Genomic DNA, 22,280 nt, shown 5'->3' on the forward strand with positions numbered 1-22,280 from the left:
ATTCGATGACTTTTAGTACAAAACAAAATGCTTGAAAACTTGCAAAAAACGCAATATTATGCGAAATTCTGTGATTTGAAGGCCAAATCACATATGGAGAGAAAACATGCAGTAGTATCGAAATACGAGAAAATTCGAATATGTTTACCAAAAATCACACTACATGTAACACGATAAAAAGGTCACTATAAGAACAAATTCGAGGAATTTGTACTTCAAATCATAACGTCGTAATATGCAATATATAACCTAAGCCTCAGGTTTCGCATGTGAAAGGTATTAAGCCGTCTCTCCTGGCGAGAGCGCAGGGTCCAGGATTCCGAGCCGTATAGAAGTGTACTCACCACACATGCCATGTAGACCTGTGCCTTGGTGCGTACTGTCAGTTTGACATTTTCCCAAACGCGCTTTGTGAGCCTGGCCAATGTTGTTGCGGACTTCCCGATACGCTTGTTGAGCTCAGTGTCCTGGGAAAGGGTGTCTGAGATTGTGGAGCCCAGGTACACAAACTCGTGAACTGCCTCCAGCACATAGTCTGCTATATTTATACAGGGTAGCTCATTGACATCTCGTCCCATCACCTGTGTCTTCTTCAGGCTGATTGTCAGGCCGAATGCGGAACAGACTGCGGCAAAGCGGTTGAGTAGCTGCTGCAGGCCTTTTGCTGTGTGTGTGGTGATCGCTGCGTCGTCGGCGAAGAGGAACTCCCTGAGGATTCGCATCTGTACTGTTGTCTTTGCTCGGAGTCTGGATAGATTATAGAGGTTTCCATCAGATCTTGTACGGAGATAGATGCCTTCTGTGGTTGTTCCAAAGACATGCTTGACGAGGATCGCGAAGAAGATGCCGAACAGGGTTGGAGCAAGAACACACCCCTGTTTAACACCACTGTTGATGTTGAATGGTTCAGAAGTTGAGCCGTCGTACACGACTGTCCCCTTCATGTCCTTGTGGAACGATTGTATCATGCTGAGTAGGATGGGTGGACAGCCAATTTTGGCCAAGACTTGAAGAGTCCGTCCCTACTCACGAGGCCGAAGGCCTTTGTAAGGTCAATAAAGGCAATGTACAAGGCTTTTCTCTGCTCCCTGCACTTTTCTTGAAGCTGTCTCAGGGAGAACACCATGTCAGTGGTCGACCTCTCTGCTCGAAAACCACACTGTGACTCGGGGTACATTCTTTCGGCAAGAATCTGAAGCCTGACCAAAACGACCCTAGCAAGGAGTTTGCCAACGACGCTGAGGACGCTGATATACCGCGATAGTTGTTTACATCGCTTCCGTCACCTTTATTTTTGTAGAGAGTGATGATGTTTGCATCTCTCATGTCTTGTGGCACCGAGCCCTCCCTCCAGCACTGGCACAGAAGTTCATGAAGCTCAGATTTAAGTGTTCCACGAGCGCACTTGAGAACTTCAGGCGGAATCCCGTCGTCTCCTGGGGCCTTCCCTGAGGAAAGTGAATCCACTGCTTTCTCAACTTCTTCCACAGTTGGTTCAAGATCAAGTTCTTCCATGATGGGCAGGCATTCAATTGCATCCATATCCTCTACGCTGACCATGTGCTCTCTGAAGTAGAGTTCGGAGTAATGTTTCACCCAGCGATTCATCTGTTGATCACGGTCTTTAATGATCTCTCCTGTGGCTGACTTTAGAGGAGCCGTCCGGTTTTGTGTAGGGCCTGTTGCCTGTTTGATCCCTTCGTACATGCCTCTTATGTTGCCGACAGTGGCCGCAGTCTGGATGCTGGAACAGAGTCGAAGCCAGTAATCGTTAGCAGAACGCCTCGCAGTTTGTTGAACTCTGCTGCGGGCAGTACGGAGGGCCTGTAGGATCCTTTGTGAGGACAGGTTCTTGTAGGATGAGAGAGCTCGTCTCTTTTCCTCTACGAGGGGTAACAGTTCCTCTGCACTGGCCTCGAACCAATCTGCTGACTTATTCTCCCTCTTACCGAAGGTGGACATGGCAGTGTTGAAAATAGTGCCCCTGAGATGTAACCACCTCTCACTTGCGCTATCGCAGGGTGGTACAGGAAGGGCATTTACCAGCGCCGCAGTGAATTCCTGCCCCTTGTGAAGGTCACGGGTCTTGTTTACGTTAATGCGTGGTCTTCCCTCCTTCTTTGCTCTGTGGATTTTCCGGGGCTGGAACTGTACTCTGCAAACGACGAGAGAGTGGTCGGTGTCACAATCTGCGCTCTGGAAGCTGCGAGTCAGTTTGACATTTCTCAGATTGCTACGCCCCATAAGCACCAGGTCGAGTTGGTGCCAATGCTTAGACCTGGGATGTCTCCAGGAAACCTTATGCTGGGGCCTAGTGTCGAAGAAGGAATTGGTGATGCAGAGATCATGATGGCAGCAGAACTCCAGGAGGCGCTGCCCACTCTCATTTATCTTCCCAAATCCAAACTGGCCCAGATAGGAAGGCCAAGAGCTGTGATCAGAACCAACTCTTGCATTAAAATCTCCCAGGAGGAAGATTGGCTCTTGTTGAGGTATGTCTCTGAAAGCTAGGCGGAGGTCATCATAGAACTCGTCCTTCGCTTCGGTCAGTGTTGGTGCATAGGTATTGATGAGGCTGACCATTCCTACTGCTGTATGAAGCTGAAGTTTGATGATCCTTGCAGACCCCTCCATAGGCGGTACTATGGACCCTAACAACTTGTTCCTGATGGCAAAGCCAACGCCATGCTCCCTTACCTCTTCTGGTGCTTTGCCCTGCCAGCAGAAGGTAAAGTCCTTCTCCCGTATGCTGCCGGTTGCGAGCAGACGGGTCTCCTGAGGGCGACTATGTCCATTTGGAGCCTGCACAGTTCATTGTTGATCACAGCTGTCTTGCGGGCGTCGTTCACTTCCAGTTGATCTTCCGAGTGACCCGGTGTCATGGTCCTTACATTCTATGTGCCCAGTTTGAGAGCTGGGTGGCTCTGTGTTTGTTTTCTTTTGCCTGGTGCATGGGTTGACGATCCGCTTATTGGATTGTGGCCTAAGCCCCACGCACCCAGTGGAGCAGGCGGACCGTGGCGGGACAGCACCTTATTGGCTGGGGGCTGCCCAGCTTGAGGCGGGAGGTAGCTGTCCTATGATATCGGATGATTTCTCCCACCGACGGAAGCAATCCTCGCACCTTACTCTACGCCAATTGAGTGGTAGGCTTATCGCCGGTAACTGTCACTTCCCGTGTTGAGCCATCGCCAAGGTGATGCTGGAGTGTCCTCTCCCGGCCACAGGCCTGGGCAGTAATTATGGAGGATCAGCTGTTGCCCATGCAGCAGATCCACCCTCTCCACACCACCGATGTGATCCAAGGGAAGGGCAGGCGCCGATACGCTTGACACCAGTGTCGTCGAAGGAGTTGCCAGATTGTAGCTGTAAACAGCTGCAAACTGCCTTAGGGACTCCGACTCCGGATTTTTCCTCAGGGTTGACTCCCGAAGTCTTTCCCATGGGTGGGTTTAGCCACAAGACACCAGAGGTTTGAATTCGGGGTTTTCCTTCCCCTAGATGAGCTGCCTTTCCAGGCTAACGAGTCCCATCTGCCCGAAGAAACTGGTTTTAAGGCGCCAGAGACCCGCCTTCGCCCCTTCTCCTGTTGGTAGAAGCAGTTCCGCCAGGCCTAGAGGCTAAGCCACACGTGCAGGCCAGGAGCTGGACTTGGTCACTTTTAATTCTTTAAATAATTAATTTTCACAATAACTTTTCCTGTTATAGTGCTGTTTGTGGGAAAAACCTGCTGGGATTGATATAAGAGGAGACTACCAGGGACTTGTACTGAACTAAATTAAAAATTTACTGTCTGCAAATTAATTCAACTAAAATCTCTAGCTAGGGTTGTAAATCCTAGATCCTCTTTTCCTAATGACAAACTGTGGGCTGTAAGGGACAGGTGGGGTGAATGACTTAGTTGATAGAAGTTCCAATCCACCTGTAGACAGGGATCTCACATCAGCTTGTATTTTATACAAGGATAAGATTTGATAAATTCAGTTATATGACTGAACACTGGCTCTGTTTAAATCAGGGATTTAAACGTACATAGTCTAACCTAGCACCATAACTTAACAGCCAATATGTACTTATACTATAAACAACAAATTAAATTGTAAAAGTATAATAAATGACCTTAAATGTAGTCTTAATACTATCAAGTACTAGAAATTATATTCAATTAAATGAACTTATATGATAACTTAAAAATAACTAAGCAAACAATTGATAACTTAATTTATATATTCAAATATATATGCAGACATATTCAATTTATACAGTTAGCTTGACTGAATCTTTTCCAAACTATGGACACTTGTGAGGTTTTTACTTATTGAGGCTGAATACTTTTCTGACAGAATGGACACTCATGAGGTTCAGTGCTTGGATAAGATTCACAGCTACACTACAATTTTAATAAACGTACCGATATGTGAGGCTTAGCCTCGCTTTTTAACCAACAGACAGATTTATAGGATATTAAAGCTACACAAGCATACAATTGGCCAATCATACACCAAATAACCTTCAATATACTTCTCTGCCAGTCGGGGTGCCTGTCTGACAAGTTTGCCAGACTGATTAACTCTCTCTTGTTGAGTTTAGGCACGGTATTTTGCTACAGCGTTGCTGTATGATGATCTGGTAGCGTTGCTACGTGATTATCCTGCAGTTGCAGAAGAATGATTCGAGATAAAAGTTTATGAATGAAGGTGGAGGAAACCGTGTCACTGATCTCCACTATACACTCTTATTTTATGTAATGTTCCAGGATTTTCCTTGTAGATATTGTCCAGGTACTCCCCCAGTTCTAGAGAGTATTCACTGGCGATAAAAAATATTAGATAAGGTGTCCTTGAGCTGGTAATGTTCGCTAAGGATCAGTCACTTGTTCACTCATTTGTAAACAAACGCGGAGTGCCGCTGGGCTTTGTTGGTGGGCGCTTCACTCCCCCCATCGCCCTGCCATGCTCTCTGAGCACGGTAGCCTTCAATGAATATTGATTGATTATTTTTACAGTCTAGACTTATGATTAAGATAAGATGTGATTATAATATAATTAGATATAAGATTTAAAGATTATAAGTAGTATTTGAAAGTACCACTGAATCTTATTAAGGATTTGATTTTTAATCCTACCGGATGTTGAATCAATGTTCCAATAGTTTTTTAATTAAGAAGTCCTTCTAGAAGCTTCTGGATCCTTGAGAGATCATGTACAAAGTCACGTAGGCATCAAAAGGGCCCCTGTTGCGTACGTGTTCATGGTGCCATTGTCATCCAGGATCAAGCTATAATGAATCTTTAATAATTCAAATATGATTTTTATACGATTTAGATATGATTTTGATATGATTTAGATATGATATAGAAATTATACATTTCTTAGATGATTATTAGATATGGTGGGTAAAAATTTCCCACATCTTCCAGAGGGAGAGAACTGGCACAGAGTCCAATACTTAGGACAATAGTAACCATATGTATTTATTTACTCTCCATTGGATTGATAATACAAGTGCAAATTTTGCTTGCACTTTTGTGCTGCTGTCCGTTGTGGACGATTGTGTCTGTTAGGAGTCTGTGGGTCTTGTGGAGTTAGAGTGTCTTGAGGTCTCTCAGGATCTAACTGCAGCTGGCTCACTGATTCCATGTGGATGAGTTTGTCCAATGTCTTCAGGGAAGTTGTTCCTTTAGACAGGATTTTGACTATTCTCAAAATCCCCTGACTATCTGGATGGACTGAGACAACTTTACCTAATGGCCAGTCAGCCCTAGGGCCATCACTGTCTACCAAGACAATATCGCCAGATTGGAGATTAGATATATTATGGGGGACATTGGCCCCATAGTGATGTTCTCGTAGAGATGTAAGATATTCTTTTGTCCAAACATCATTCCATTTTTGGATTATGCTGGACAGATGCTTATACCCCTGAACCAACTCGCTCTGACCCACATATGAGGGATCTCTGATCTCATCATCCACTAGAGATGGTACTGGAGTCAGAAGTCTTCCATACATTAGGTGGGCAGGACTTAATGGCTCATGTTGAGTAGGATCCTCAGACAAGTAAGTCAACGGCCGGTTATTCACCCTTGATTCTATTTCCGTGATTACTGTCTGGAGTTCTTGAAGATTGATTTTCTGACGGTGTAGAGATTTTCTCAAGGATCTTTTTACAGTTCCTATTAACCGTTCATAAAATCCTCCATGCCATGGGGCTCTCGGAGGGATAAATTTCCATCTGCAGTGACGCTGTTCCAGTGTGGAAGTAACTGCAGGATGGGAACAGATTTCCCGTAGACACGCTTCTCCAGCTACCAAGTTTGCTCCGTTATCTGAAATCATCAGCTTAGGGCATGATCGGCGTGCTGCGAATCTGCGGAAAGCTTGAATAAATGATTGAGCAGTCATATCGGGTGTTACCTCTAGATGTACTGCCCTGGTGGTAGCACAGGTGAACAGACAGATGTATGCCTTGATAGGTTGCTTATCTGCAGTCCCTGTTAGATATATTGCTCCTGTATAATCTACTCCTGTCGTTTCAAAAGGTTGTAGATGGACCACTCGTTCCTTTGGTAGGGGTGGTGGCCCTGGATAAGAGCAAGTTCTTGCATCGTACCTTCGGCATATCATGCAATTCTTCAAGATTGATTTGACTGACTGTCTTCCCTGAGGAATCCAGTACTGCTGTCTGATTTGTGTGAGTGTGTCTAACACTCCTCCATGTTTGATGATTTGTTGATGTGTATGCAACACAATCAACCTTGTGATCCAATGATTTTTTGGTAAAAGCCATGGATGCACGGTATCTAGATTGATATCTGCGTGTTTAAGTCTCCCTCCACAACGCAGAATGTTGTGATTTTCTTGGTCTATCCACAGACCGAGATTGTGTTTTAACTTATGCGGAAGATTTTCATAGTTATTCCCATAAGTTTCCCTCTGGGCTTGTCTTACCCAATAGAGAAGTGCATCTGGAAAAGTGTATTTTATACCTTTTTTCCTGAGATAATGAAACACGTTCTGTGTTACATTGATTAATTTGATGAGCGAGGAGTAACGAGTACAATCCAAGACTGATATTTGAGCTTGCTGCCTGGTGGTAGTTATGGTTTGTGTCGTAATGACGTGTGGCTTTTGTTCAGGCCAACTACCATTCACTAACCATCGAGGCCCATGAAACCAAATATCTGCCTTTGCAAACTGTTTAAATGTCATACCTCTTGATAAGAGATCAGCTGGATTATCCTTTGTTGGTACATGCAACAATTGAAAGCCTGCGGAAATTTCTTTAATTTCCGAGACGCGATTTTTTACATATGGAGTTGGACAGTTGTCGTTTCGTACCCATTGTAAGACAGCTTCATTGTCAGACCATATGATGACATCTTTGATGTTCATGGCAGACAAGACTTGTTTGATATGCACTGCTAAGCGTGTTCCAGTTAGCAGTGCTGTTAGTTCCATCTGAGGCAAAGTCCTCTTTTTTAATGGAGCGACTCTGGCCTTAGAGGTGATAAGATATGATTGATTAGAAGTCACTAAGTAAGCACAAGCTCCAAAAGCTTTGGCTGACGAGTCTGCGAATACATGTAGTGATACTTCTTCATTTTCCTCGACTATGTGTCTCGGAAAGATTATCTTTTCAACTAAAGTTTGTTCTTGAGCCACTTCCATCCAAGCTTTTTGTAACTGGATTGGTAGTGGATCATCCCAACCAACCTTAGCTTTCCATGCTTCTTGCACTAATAAACGCCACTTGATAGTCAAAGGATTTAGTAGACCAAGTGGGTCGAATACTTTGCTAACTTGTGAAAGCAAATCCCTTTTTGTAGTGATGTTGTAATTTACTGGCACGGATTTGATCGATATTGTGTCCGAGATTAAATCCCAATCCATGCCTAACACCTTTTGTGATTCTGGTACGTGATATTCAGGGTAATCTCTTGCTATTTGATTATTCAATGTTGCATTATTAGAGGCCCAAGATTGTAGTGGCATGTTGGCACCTTGTAGCTCCTTGTTGGCCTCTTGATATAATTGTAACAGTTCAGTAGTACTGTTAACTGTCCCTTGAAAATTATCTACATATAGATTTTGACTGATTTCAGTCTTACAGGGACTTGATGATTTCTTCAGATGAGTATCTAGAGTTGCTTGCAACAGAAATGGACTGCTTGTCGCGCCGAAAAGAACTGAAGAGAATCTGAAAGTCACTACAGGACTATTGACATCTTCTGGGTTCTCTACCCATAGAAACTTAGTGAAGTCTCTATCTTCTTCCTGCAAGCCAACTCTTAGAAAGGCCTTACTTATATCTGCTGAATACGCATATTTGTTAAGTCTAAACTTCAACAGTATGTCATACAATTTCTGAGTTAGACTTGGACCTGTTTGCAAACAATCATTTAGACTGGTTCCTTGGGGTCCAGATTTAGAGCTACAATTAAAAACTATCCGTAAAGGAGTCGTTTTTGATTCTCTCATTACAGCCATGTGTGGTAAAAAATGGCCTGTTTGCGTATTGTCATGTTTCACGACTTCGATGAATTTATTCTTTAATTGTTGAGCAATAATCTCATGATAGAGTTTTAAATGCTCAGGCCTTTTTCTTAGCTTTGCTAGTTGCGATTTAAATTGACTATAAGCCATGTGATAATTGGTAGGTAAGGTTTTATGGTTGATTTTCCATGGTAGCCTTACCCAGTACTGTCCATCATAGTACTGTACAGTTTCTAAGTATTGATTATATGCACAGACATCATCAGGACTTGGTTGTTCAGGAATTATTCCTATGGCATCAAGTTCCCACAATTGAGGTACAGATTCCAATCCATCATCAATCATGTGGGGGATTTTAAGTGGTGACTGTTCTTTGCCTAGTCATGCCACTATTACAGTTTCTGTATGATGTGATTTTTCAGGAGTTGAAGGTTCAAGATCTAGTATAGGTCCTGTCATCAATATGCCTCCTGCTGATTTGAGTATATTCATACCCATAGATTCTTCTGATCCCAGAATGAATCGATGATAGTAGTCAGCTCCAATCAGGATTCCGATATCCCCTATGTAGTCAGAATCAAGTAGAGGATCTGCTAATTGGATTCCTTTTTCTTTTAGGAATTTAATTGTGGCTGTCAGACCAGTCACTTCCATTTCAGTAGGAATTTTATCAACTACTATGGCTTCTACTGTCCTTTGGGATGTACCTAGACAGACATTGAGTTTTACTACTGGAAAGGTTCTACGACCAGAATTAGTAAAAAACCCTGATATAGATGTAGATACTTGCTTTGAAGATTTAAGTTGTAAATCTTCTGCCATCTTTTTACTGATAAAGGTTTTCTGTGACCCTTGATCAAAAAAGCCTCTAGTTGGAATACAAATTCCTTGATTGCATAGTTCTAGCTGTGCAGTAGGCAATATGGCTGCTGTAACAATTTCTGTATCCAAGTCGTTGACATTGCTCATTACTGTACAGAATTGTACGGCTGTTGTGGTATTATCATATTTGGGCTTTGCCTGAGATGCAGGTTGATTATTGGAAGTTTGTGATCTGGATTGAGTGTTAATATCACTACAGAGTGCTGTGTGATGTACACTTTTATGACAATATTGGCAGTTTTGCAATTGAGTGATACACTCACTTGTATCGTGCTTCCGTAGACAACGGATGCACCTGTTCAGAGATTTCAGTCGATCGATTCGACTGGCACGGCCTACATATACTGTGCATTGATAAATGGTATGTGCTTCTTGACAGAATAAACATTTTGGGGCACTTGTAGCTCCTTTTGTCTTATCTGTCTTAGGAGCTTGGTTTCCTACAGTTCTGTTAACTGTGGGGGATATAGCATAAGAGCCAACATTATTCTGTTTCCACTTTGCAGAAGAGGAGTTTTGTTGTCTTGATTTTTGACTGCCATTCTGGACATTTTTGCTTTTGTCCGTGGATTCACTTTTGGGGATTTTTTCTTGAGATCTAAGTTTTCCTCGGCTTCGTAATCTTTGTACGTAAGCTCGAAGTCCATCAATGATTTGGCTTTGTGATAAGATGTTGGTGTTATAATGAGTGCATAGGCTGTCTATGACCTCATTTGGAAGTTTCCTTTGAATGATTAACTTTATAAGCCACTCTGCATCACCTACAGGTACTTTTGTACTGAGGGCTTTGATGATTGATTCTATAGACAATCGAAATGATTGTAGTGACTCATAACTTTTATTTGGAGAGGGTAAATCCAATAATTTGTACGAGAGACGTGCAATTGCAGTCTCCTTATCACTGTAGTTATCTTGTAACAACTGTAAGGCATGGTCGTAATCATCATCTGTTAATGACAAATTAGCAATGACCTGCCTTGCCTCTCCCCGTAACTGGCCTTGCAAATATTGAAACTTTGTCGCCTTTTTGAGAGAGGGCTTGGAGTTTATTATAGAATCAAAGTGTCTCCAGAAGGTATCCCAATCGTCTTCATCCTTGCCCTCAAAATATGGTAATTGTACCTTTGGGAGCTCTGCGGCTATATGTGTGATAGTTGCATTGCTCTGTTGAGTGGATGAGCTCACATTGGATTGGGTTCCTGCTTGAGATATTTGTTTGATTAAAGGATCAAGTTGATCTTGGATTTTATCTTCATACATTGTCATTTCAGCGACAATTTCCTGAAGTTCCCTTCGGGTTAAATCTGCATTAGCCATTTCTGTTAGATAAATCTCTGCATGGCGTTTGATTTGTTCATACTTATCCACAGCTGCTTTTACTCTGGTATTCAGAATTATTAAATCAGGAGATGGTTGCCTAGCCAACTTTTGACATTTGTCAATCAGTTGAGTTAGGTGATTTTGCAGACCATTAAGTGTCCTCCTATTTCCTGTTTCAGCTGCTGGTGGAACACTGTCAGCCATTTTGACCTTTTCCGAGTTTTGGAGATTCCGAGATTTTTCTCTTTTTTCTGATAAATATGTATGATGTTAATGTATTTTGATAAATGAGCTTTCCTGTCTACTTAGGTAATGATTCCAAAGATCGTCCTTCATTTCCTCCCTGGAATCTGGTTGTAGCAGGTGTTCAATTATCAAAAGTATTGTAATAATTTGATTTGTGACCCGAATGCACGAATGCACCAAGTTGGTAAATCCTGTAATAATTTTTTAAAAATAGTAAATGGCACTATTTTTGCAAAGTTATTACAAAATCTGTTACCATAATAATTGTTAGATAAAATACAGTAGAATGTCTACTGGTTTTACCTGGAATAGGGTATGATATAGTTGATTATAGATAGATTGTAATGATGCTCTTACAGTGATGATAACACTTTTTTAAAGAATATTATGTAATGAGCAGCTCTGAAAATCAGTAGATTAGAGATAATGCTAGATAATACACTTAAATATATATGTAATGTTACCACAATGAGGTAGATAATTGGTAATTTATGATTAAGATGCAGTTGTGTCTGTGACACTGATATACTTAATTACTGTGGTTTCTTAACACAAAACAGTATCAGTTTGTTATGAATGCTTACTAGTTAATGGATATGGTGGCTTAAGCCACTGCAAACAATATGTTTACTTAGATATATAGCTATGATAAATATTGGCTGATAGCTAGGTTAGGCTAGAATATGTAAGAATTATTCCAATGCAAAATCAAGACGTTTCTTATCTATTTGGCACTGAAATATTCGGTAAACGAATGATCATAAATATCTAGGTATAAAGGACCATTATTATCTAGGTTCGAAGGACCATTAATGTGGGAAAAACCTGCTGGGATTGATATAAGAGGAGACTACCAGGGACTTGTACTGAACTAAATTAAAAATTTACTGTCTGCAAATTAATTCAACTAAAATCTCTAGCTAGGGTTGTAAATCCTAGATCCTCTTTTCCTAATGACAAACTGTGGGCTGTAAGGGACAGGTGGGGTGAATGACTTAGTTGATAGAAGTTCCAATCCACCTGTAGACAGGGATCTCACATCAGCTTGTATTTTATACAAGGATAAGATTTGATAAATTCAGTTATATGACTGAACACTGGCTCTGTTTAAATCAGGGATTTAAACGTACATAGTCTAACCTAGCACCATAACTTAACAGCCAATATGTACTTATACTATAAACAACAAATTAAATTGTAAAAGTATAATAAATGACCTTAAATGTAGTCTTAATACTATCAAGTACTAGAAATTATATTCAATTAAATGAACTTATATGATAACTTAAAAATAACTAAGCAAACAATTGATAACTTAATTTATATATTCAAATATATATGCAGACATATTCAATTTATACAGTTAGCTTGACTGAATCTTTTCCAAACTATGGACACTTGTGAGGTTTTTACTTATTGAGGCTGAATACTTTTCTGACAGAATGGACACTCATGAGGTTCAGTGCTTGGATAAGATTCACAGCTACACTACAATTTTAATAAACGTACCGATATGTGAGGCTTAGCCTCGCTTTTTAACCAACAGACAGATTTATAGGATATTAAAGCTACACAAGCATACAATTGGCCAATCATACACCAAATAACCTTCAATATACTTCTCTGCCAGTCGGGGTGCCTGTCTGACAAGTTTGCCAGACTGATTAACTCTCTCTTGTTGAGTTTAGGCACGATATTTTGCTACAGCGTTGCTGTATGATGATCTGGTAGCGTTGCTACGTGATTATCCTGCAGTTGCAGAAGAATGATTCGAGATAAAAGTTTATGAATGAAGGTGGAGGAAACCGTGTCACTGATCTCCACTATACACTCTTATTTTATGTAATGTTCCAGGATTTTCCTTGTAGATATTGTCCAGGTACTCCCCCAGTTCTAGAGAGTATTCACTGGCGATAAAAAATATTAGATAAGGTGTCCTTGAGCTGGTAATGTTCGCTAAGGATCAGTCACTTGTTCACTCATTTGTAAACAAACGCGGAGTGCCGCTGGGCTTTGTTGGTGGGCGCTTCACTCCCCCCATCGCCCTGCCATGCTCTCTGAGCACGGTAGCCTTCAATGAATATTGATTGATTATTTTTACAGTCTAGACTTATGATTAAGATAAGATGTGATTATAATATAATTAGATATAAGATTTAAAGATTATAAGTAGTATTTGAAAGTACCACTGAATCTTATTAAGGATTTGATTTTTAATCCTACCGGATGTTGAATCAATGTTCCAATAGTTTTTTAATTAAGAAGTCCTTCTAGAAGCTTCTGGATCCTTGAGAGATCATGTACAAAGTCACGTAGGCATCAAAAGGGCCCCTGTTGCGTACGTGTTCATGGTGCCATTGTCATCCAGGATCAAGCTATAATGAATCTTTAATAATTCAAATATGATTTTTATACGATTTAGATATGATTTTGATATGATTTAGATATGATATAGAAATTATACATTTCTTAGATGATTATTAGATATGGTGGGTAAAAATTTCCCACACTGTTAAAAGAAGTACATGTAAACCGCTCGAATCCGTCTGAAACGTCGAAATATGCAATATAAATAGAATTTCTCTCCTAATCAATATCTAACTTACTATATTATCTTGAGGTTATCTTGAAATGATTTCGGGGTTTTTTAGTTTCCCCGCGGCCCGGTCCCCGACCAGGCATCCACCCCCAGGAAGCAGCCCGTGACAGCTGACCCAGGTACCTATTTTACTGCTAGGTAACAGGGGCATAGGGTGAAAGAAACTCTGACCAATGATTCTCGCCGGCGCCTGGGATCGAACCCAGGACCACAGGTTCACAAGTCCAGCGTGCTGTCCGCTCGGCCGACCGGCTCCTCGGCCGATCAACGAGGTACAAATGGTTGATTTTATATTAAGTATTTAAGGTTAATTTGCAATCAATTATGTGTTTGCATCATATTTATCGTATATATAATGAATTAATGACAATAATCCGAAAATGCTTTAAAACGTGGAAAAATGGCAAAATATTGTCTAAATCATTGATGTTTGGTATACATCACATAAGGGAAAAAAGGATGAAAAACGTCAAAATATTGCTAAATTCGATGATTTTAGTTCAAAACAAAATGCATGAAAACTTGCCAAAAAAATGCAATAATTTGCGAAATTATGAAATTTGAAGACGAAATCACATATCGAGAGAAAACGTGCAGTAGAATCGAAATATTCGTATATATGAATATTTTTACCTAAAATCCCAGTACATGAAAAAGGTGAAAAAGTCACTAAATTAATAAATTCGAGAATTTTTACTTCAAATCATAAAGCGAGGTTTTGTGTTATTTTGATCATTAAAAAGGCATATGAAAATGTTGTTTCCAATACAAATGATAAAAATCAATGTGTTTTCATTAAAATTAACTAAAATGTTATTGATTTTCACCTTTATATTACCGAAAGAAGAAGTACACTTAAAACCACTCTAATCCGGCTGAAACGTCGATATATGCCATAAAAACAGAATTTCTCTCCCAATCAGTATCTTACTCATTATATTAACGAGGAACAAATGGTTGATTGAAAACAAAGAATTTAAGGTTAATTTACAATCAATTATGTGTTTGCGTCATATTTATCGTATATATTTATTAAATTAATGACAATATACCGAAAATGCTGATGAACGTAGAAAAATGTCAAAATATTACCTAAATCGTTCATATTTTGGTACACGTCACATAAGGAGAAATGGATGAAAAACATCATAATATTCGATGGTTTTAGTACAAAACAAAATGCATGAAAACTTGCTTAAATAAGGCAATATTATGCGAAATAATGACATTTGAAGGCGAGATCACATATCGAAAGAAAACATGCCGTAGTATCGAAATATTAGTATATATGAATATTTTTATCTAAAATCACAGTACATGAAAAACGTGAAAAAAGTCACTAAATTACAATATTCGAGGATTTTTACTTCAAATCATAAAGCGAGGTTTTGTGTTATTTTGATCATTAAAAAGGCATATGAAAATGTTGTTTCCAATACAAATGATAAAAATCAGTGTGATTTCATTAGAATTAACAAAAATGTTCCTGATTTTCCCTTTATATTACCGAAAGATGAAGTACACGTATAACCGGTATAATCGGCTGAAACGTCGAAATATACAATAAAAACAGAATATCTCTCCTAATCATAATCTTACACAACATATATACGAGGTACAAATGATTCATTAAAATAAAGTATTTAAGGTTAATTTGCTATCATATATGTGTTTGCATCATATTTATTTTATATTTAAAGAATTAAAGACAATAAACCGAGAAGGCATATAGACTTGGAAAAATGGTAAAATATTGCCTAAACCGTTGATATTTGGTATACATCACATAAGGAAAAAAAGGATGAAAAACTTCAAAATATTGCTAAATTCAATGATTTTAGTACAAAAAAAAATGCATGAAAACATGCAAAAAAAAGGCAATATTATGCGAAATTCTGAAATTTGATGGCCAAATCACATATGGAGAGGAAAAATGCAGTAGTTTCAAAATACGAATAAATTCAAATGAATTTACCTAAAACCACTCTACCTGAAACATGTGAAAAAGGCCACTATTTGATTAAATTCGAGGAATTATACTTCAAATCATAAAACGAGGTTTCGTGTTATTTTGATATTTAAAAAGGCATATGAAAATGTTGTTTCATATGTTTCATATGTTGTTTCACAAATGATCAACATCAATGTGTTTTCATTAGAAGTGACTACAATGTTCCTGATTTTTCCCTTTTCTTCTTCACTGGGTAATAACCCAATGAAAAAGTACATGTAAAACGTCTCTAATCCGGCTGAAACGTCGAAATATGCAATAAAAACAGAATTTCTCTCCTGTTCAATATCTTACACATAATTTAAAAGAGGTACAAATAGTAGATTAAAAATAAAGTATTTAAGGTTAATTTGCAATCAATTATGTGTTTGCATCATATTTATCGCATATATATTGAATTAAAGACAATAAACCGAAAATGCTTAAAAACGTGAAAAAATGGCAAAATATTGCCTAATTCGTTGATATTTGGTTTATATCTCATAAAGGAAGAAAGGATGATAAAAATCTAAATATTGCTAAATTCGATGATTTTTAGTATAAAACAAAATGCATGTTATGCGAAATTCTGAGATTTGAAAGCGAAATCACATATCGAGAGAAAACATGCTGTAGCTTCGAAAAATTAGTAAATTCGAAATTTTTTACCAATAATCACACTACGTTAAACAGGTGAAAAAGGTCAAAATATGACCAAGTTCGAGGATTTTTACTTCAAATCATAAGACGAGTTTTTGTGTTATTTTGATAATTAAAAAGGCATATGAAAATGTTATTTCCAATACAAATGGTAAACATCAATGTTTTTTTCATTTCAATTAACTAAAATGTTTCTGATTTTTCCTTCATATTACTTATAGAAGAAGTACACGTAAAACCACTCTAATCCGGCTGAAAAGTCGAAATATGCTATAAAAAAAGAATTTCTCTCCCAATCAATATCTTACTCACTATGATAACGAAGTACAAATGGTTGATTGAAAATAGAGTATTTGACGTTAATTTGCTATCAATTATGTGTTTGCATCATAATTATCGTATATATATAATGAAATAATGACAATAAACCGAAAATGCCTAAAAACCTGGAAAAATTGCATAATATTGCCTAAATCGTTGATATTTGATTAATATCACATAATGAAAAAAAAGGATGAAGTACGGCAAATATTGCTAAATTCGATGATTTTTTAGTATAAAACATGCATGAAAACGTGCAAAAAATGCAATATTATTCGAAATTCTGAGATTTGAAGGTCATATCACATATAGAGAGAAAACTTGCAATACTCTGCATGTTTTCAAACATGCAAATTACCAAATTCGAGGATTTTTTACTACAAATCATAAAGCGAGGTTTCAAGTAATTTGGATCATTAAAAAGGCATATGAAAATGTTGTTTCCAATAAAATACATTGAGAAAATCAATGTGTTTTCATTAGAATTAACTAATATGTTTCTGATTTTCACTTTATATTACTGAAAGAAGGAGTACACGTAAAACCGCTCTAATCCGGCTGATATATGCTATACAAACAGAATGTCTCTCCAAATCAACATCTTACTCACTTTATTAACGAGTTACAAAAGGTTCATTGAAAATAAAGTATTTAAGGTTAATTTGAATCAATTATGTGTTTGCACCACATTTATCGAAAGTATAATGACAATAAACCGAAAATGCTTCAAAACGTGGAAAAATTGCAAAATATTGCCTAAATCGCTAATATTTGGTAAATATCACACAAGGAAAAAAAGGATGAAAAACGTTAAATATTGTAAAATTCAAAAATGTTAAAAACGTTAAATATTGCTAATTCAATGATTTTTAGTACAAAACAAAATGCATGAAAACTTGCAAAAATTGCAATGTTAGGCGAAATTCTGAGATTTGAAGGTCAAATCACATATAGAGAGAAAACATGCAGAAGTATCGTAATATTAGTAAATTTGAATATTTTTATCTAAAATCACACTACATGAAACACGTGAAATAAGAAAGAACACATAGACTTGCTCACTATATGACCAAAATCGAGGATTTTTACTTCAAAATATATAACAAGGTTTCGTGTTATTTTGATAATTAAAAAGGCATATGAAAATATTGTTTCCAATACAAATGATAAACCAATGTATTTTCATTAGAATTAACTAAAATGTTCCCGATCCCTTTATATTACAGAGAGAAGAAGTACACGTAAATGCGCTCTAATCCGGCTGAAATGTCGAAATATGCAATAAAAACTGAATTTCTCTCCTAATCAACATCTTACACACCATGTTAAAGAGGTACAAATGATTGAAATTACAGTGTTGAAGATTAATTTGCTATCATTTATGTGTTTGCATCATATTTATCATATATTTAATGAATTATAGACAATAACCCGAAAATGGTTAGAAATGTGGAAAAATGGCAAAATTGTGCCTAAATCGTCGATATTTGGTTTATATCAGATAAGGAAAAAAGAAAGAAAATGTCTTAATATTGCTAAATTCGATAATTTTTAGTACAAAACGAAATGCATGAAAACTTGCCAAAAACGCAATATTTATGCGAAATTCTGAGATTTGAAGGCGAAATCACATAACGAAAGAAAACGTGCAGTAGTATCGAAATATTAGTGTATGTAAATATGTTTACTTTAAATCACACTACATGAAAAACGTGAAAAAGTCACTATATTACCAAATTCGAGGATTTTTACTTTAAATCATAATTCGACGTTTCTTGGTATTTTGATCATTAAAAAGGCATATGGAAATGTTGTTTCCAATGCAAATGATAAAAATCAATGTGATTTCATTAGAATTACCAAAAATGTTCCTGATTTTCCCTTTATATTACCGAAAGGGGGCATTAGGTTCCAATTTGCTCAAATATGCAATGAATGAAAACTCGTTTGATTTCAATCAAACTTTTTTGACACGTTGTATATGAAAAGTGTTTCATCTGGTCCAAGTTTCAGCATCGAGCAATAAAAGGAAGGGATAATAAAATTACTTGATTCAAGTGTCAAATTTATACCAAAAGAGTCAAAAACGATAATCAAACAAAAGTATCAACTGAAATCGTATCTACGACTCTTTGCTATCACACTAGCATATATTAAAAAAATAATATAATTAATTTAATTGGAAAAAAGTTTAAGTTAAAAAAAAAAATTGTTTTTTTTTATCGGACGATTTGCATGAAACTTATACACCTGACTGCACGTAAGCCTATCTGTAAAGGTGCCAATTTTGGAGAAAAGTGGTTGAGGTCAACCTCAGCCACAGATTTTAGAACCTTAGACTTTATTATTTGCTTGTTTTTTTTTTCAATTAACATAAACGTTCAAATAACGTTTTCATTTTTTATTCAATTTACATGAAATTTACACAGTATATGTAGAGTGCATGTCTCTAAATTTTGTTGATAGTTTTTTCTCTATGCTCATTTATTGATTTTATAATGGCAATAAACATGGCATAATTGCACAATATTTGGGGGGAACTTTGAAAATTTGGATTTGGAAAACTAAATATGTTTTGAAAATTATCTATCAACATATCTTTTATCATATTCTAATGTGTCAGAAAAGTGTCTTAGAATAATTATATCGTAAATGTGTGTTTATTTATTCAGACTTGAAAATGTGTAAAAGTCGTTGAAAAAAAATCTTTCTTTCTATTTACGCTGCAGTCCTGAAACTTGGGACAATTGCAGCCCTTTTCATATACAACTAGTCAAAAAATATTGGTTGACATTGAACAACTTTTCCATAACCCATTTATTGCCCGCAAAGCAGAAATACACGTAAAGCCGCTTTAATCTAGCTGAAACGTCAAAATAAGCATTACAAAACAGAATTTCTCTCCTAATTAATATCTTGCTCATTATTTTAATGGTTAATTGAAAATCAAGTATTTAAGTTGTTTCTTTTTTTACATCTATTATGTCATTGCATCAAATTGGATATATAAAGAAAAAATTGCAATAAATCGAAAATGCTTAAAAACCTGAAAAAATGGCAAAATATTGTTTAAATATTTGATATTTGGTTTATATTTCATAAAGGAAAGAGGGATGATAAACGTCAAGATATTGCTAAATTCGATGATTTTCAGTACAAAACAAAATGCATGAAAACTTGCAAAAAACGCTGTATTATGCGAAATTCTGAGATTTGAAGGCGAAATCATATATATCGAGAGAAAACATGTAGTAGTATCGAAATAGTAATAAATTTGAAAATATTTACCTGAAATCACAGTACGTGGAAAACGTAAAAAAAGTCATTAAATATCTAAATTCGAGGATTTTTACTTCAAATCATAAAGCGAGGTTTAGTGTTATTTGGATCATTAAAAAGGCATATGAAAATGTTGTTTCCAATACAAATGATAAAAATCAATGTGTTTTCATTAGAATTAACTAAAATGTTCCGGGTTTTCCCTCTAAATTACTGAAGAAAGAAGTATACGTAAAACTGATCGAATCCAGCTGAAACATCGAAATATGCAGTATAAACAGAATTTATCTCCTAATCAATATCTTACACACTATTTAAATAACACTATATGAAAAACTTGAAAAAAGTCACAATATTACCATATTCGTGGCTTTTTGCTTCAAATCATAAAGCGAGGTTACGTGTTATTTTGATCATATGAAAAGGCATAAGAAAATGTTGTTTCCAATTCAAATGATAAAAATCAATGTGCTTTCATTGATCATAGAATTAAATAATTAAGAATTATAGAATGAACATTAATGATCCTGAATTTTCGTTTATATTACCGAATAACGAGGTACACGTAAAATCGTTCTTATCCGGCTGAAATGTCGAAATATGCAAAAAAAAAAATAAAAACATAATTTCTCTCCAAATCAATATCTTACTAACTATTTTAACGAGGTACAAATAGTTGATTGAAAATCAAGTATTTAGCTTAATTTGCAATTAATTACGTGTTTGCATCATATATATCGAATATAAAATGAATTAAAGCAAATAAAACGAAAATACTTGAAAACGCGGAAAATGGCAAAGTATTGCCTAAAACGTTAATATATGATTTAAATATCATAGAGATAAAAAGGATGAAAAACGTCCAAATATTGATAAATTCCATGATTTTAAATACAAAGCACAATGCAAGAAAATTTGCTTAAAAACGCAATATTATGCGAAATTCTGAAATTTGAAGGCCAAATCATACATCACGAGACACAAACACACAAACCAGGCTTTTACACAACCCCCCCCCCCCCTGCACCCGAGCTATGTCAATAGGCCGTTCTCCCTCTTCGCCCTTACATCATCACACACAGAGGGAGTAGGGCGAAGTAATCTTCCCTCTTCGCTGTGATGTAAGGGCGAAGAGGGAGAACGGCTCGGGTGCAGAGGGGGGGGGGGGGTTGTGTAAAAGCCTAGTTTGTGCCTTGGAGAGGCTACGGGATTCAGTAAGTTCAGTAGAACTTCGGTTTCAACCCTTTTAACCCTGTCGTAGCTCAGTCGATTAAGGCAGTGTCTGGGATGCTTCCAGACGCAGGTTCGAATCCTCGTCACTGCCCTTGTGGATTTGTTCATTTGATGCATCACGTTAGTGTGATCTCTGTGTGTGATGATGTACGGGCGAAGAGGGAGAACGGCTGTTACGAATCTTACTAGGATTCTGCCATTACTCTTGATTCTCATATTACTTTATTGTCTTGTTCTCTAATTAATATTGCATCCAGTTGTATGATATAAGATTTTGTATGTTATATATATATTATAGCATGCTGTAGTGTGCCTGAGTTACATTATATTGTATAAGGTTTTTGTGTTAGATTTCTCATGTAGTTTCTCCGTGTGGGCGGTTGACCATATTTGGATGTGGCCACAGTGGCCACATTGTTGTCAATCGAGTGTTTATAGTTTTACCTTGATTTATTCCCATATTTGGTTGCCGTATTATTGTATGGAATTTTGTACCAGTGTTTACTACTCTTTATTTTGACAATGTTTTGAATATTAGTGCTGTATTTTGTTATTAGAATTTCCACAATGTTTATGTGGACGTTTAGCTGATTTGTTGGTCAACGTTTGGCCTGCAGACCAAATCGTGGGCAGTAGCGTGGCGGATGTTGTCGAGAGGAGTCGTGTTTTAAGTTAAGTCATTGGTCACTGTTATTTTAGCCCATATAAATGTTAATTATCTGGTTAGATGATTGTGTATATCCCATTTATTAACCCATGTTCGGGTGATATTGCTCATGTCTCAATAATTAACTTCATTCTATGATATTGCATGCTGAAGAATATTTCTGGCTATTATTTATACATTTAATTGTTATGTTTGTCCCCCTTAGCATAAATATATTGTTCTCCATTTTATGCAGTGATGTATCTATACCCCTAGACATCTGTTGGCATGGCCGATTTATTATTATTCCTTTACACTGCGGGGAGAAGAACCTTATTTAGTCTCAAGGGTGGTAACAAATGGGGGCCCGTCCGGGATATTAAACCTTAATTCCCTGTAATATTTGTTCAATTTACAGTGTTAATTATTAATAGCAATTGCCTTCCTAGGTACTCTGTGATTATCTAGTGACACCTAATCAAGCCTGTGAAATTATCTGTTCAATCTGATCTGTTGTGAAAACTTCTCAACGCTTCACGATTTGAGGTAAGTGTTCAGCTTGTGCCAGGGGCCAAGCATAATTTTCAGTGTTGTTTCAAGTGTAAGTTG

Source organism: Procambarus clarkii, chromosome 56, assembly GCF_040958095.1.
Source record: "Procambarus clarkii isolate CNS0578487 chromosome 56, FALCON_Pclarkii_2.0, whole genome shotgun sequence".
NCBI classification, from domain to species: domain Eukaryota; kingdom Metazoa; phylum Arthropoda; class Malacostraca; order Decapoda; family Cambaridae; genus Procambarus; species Procambarus clarkii.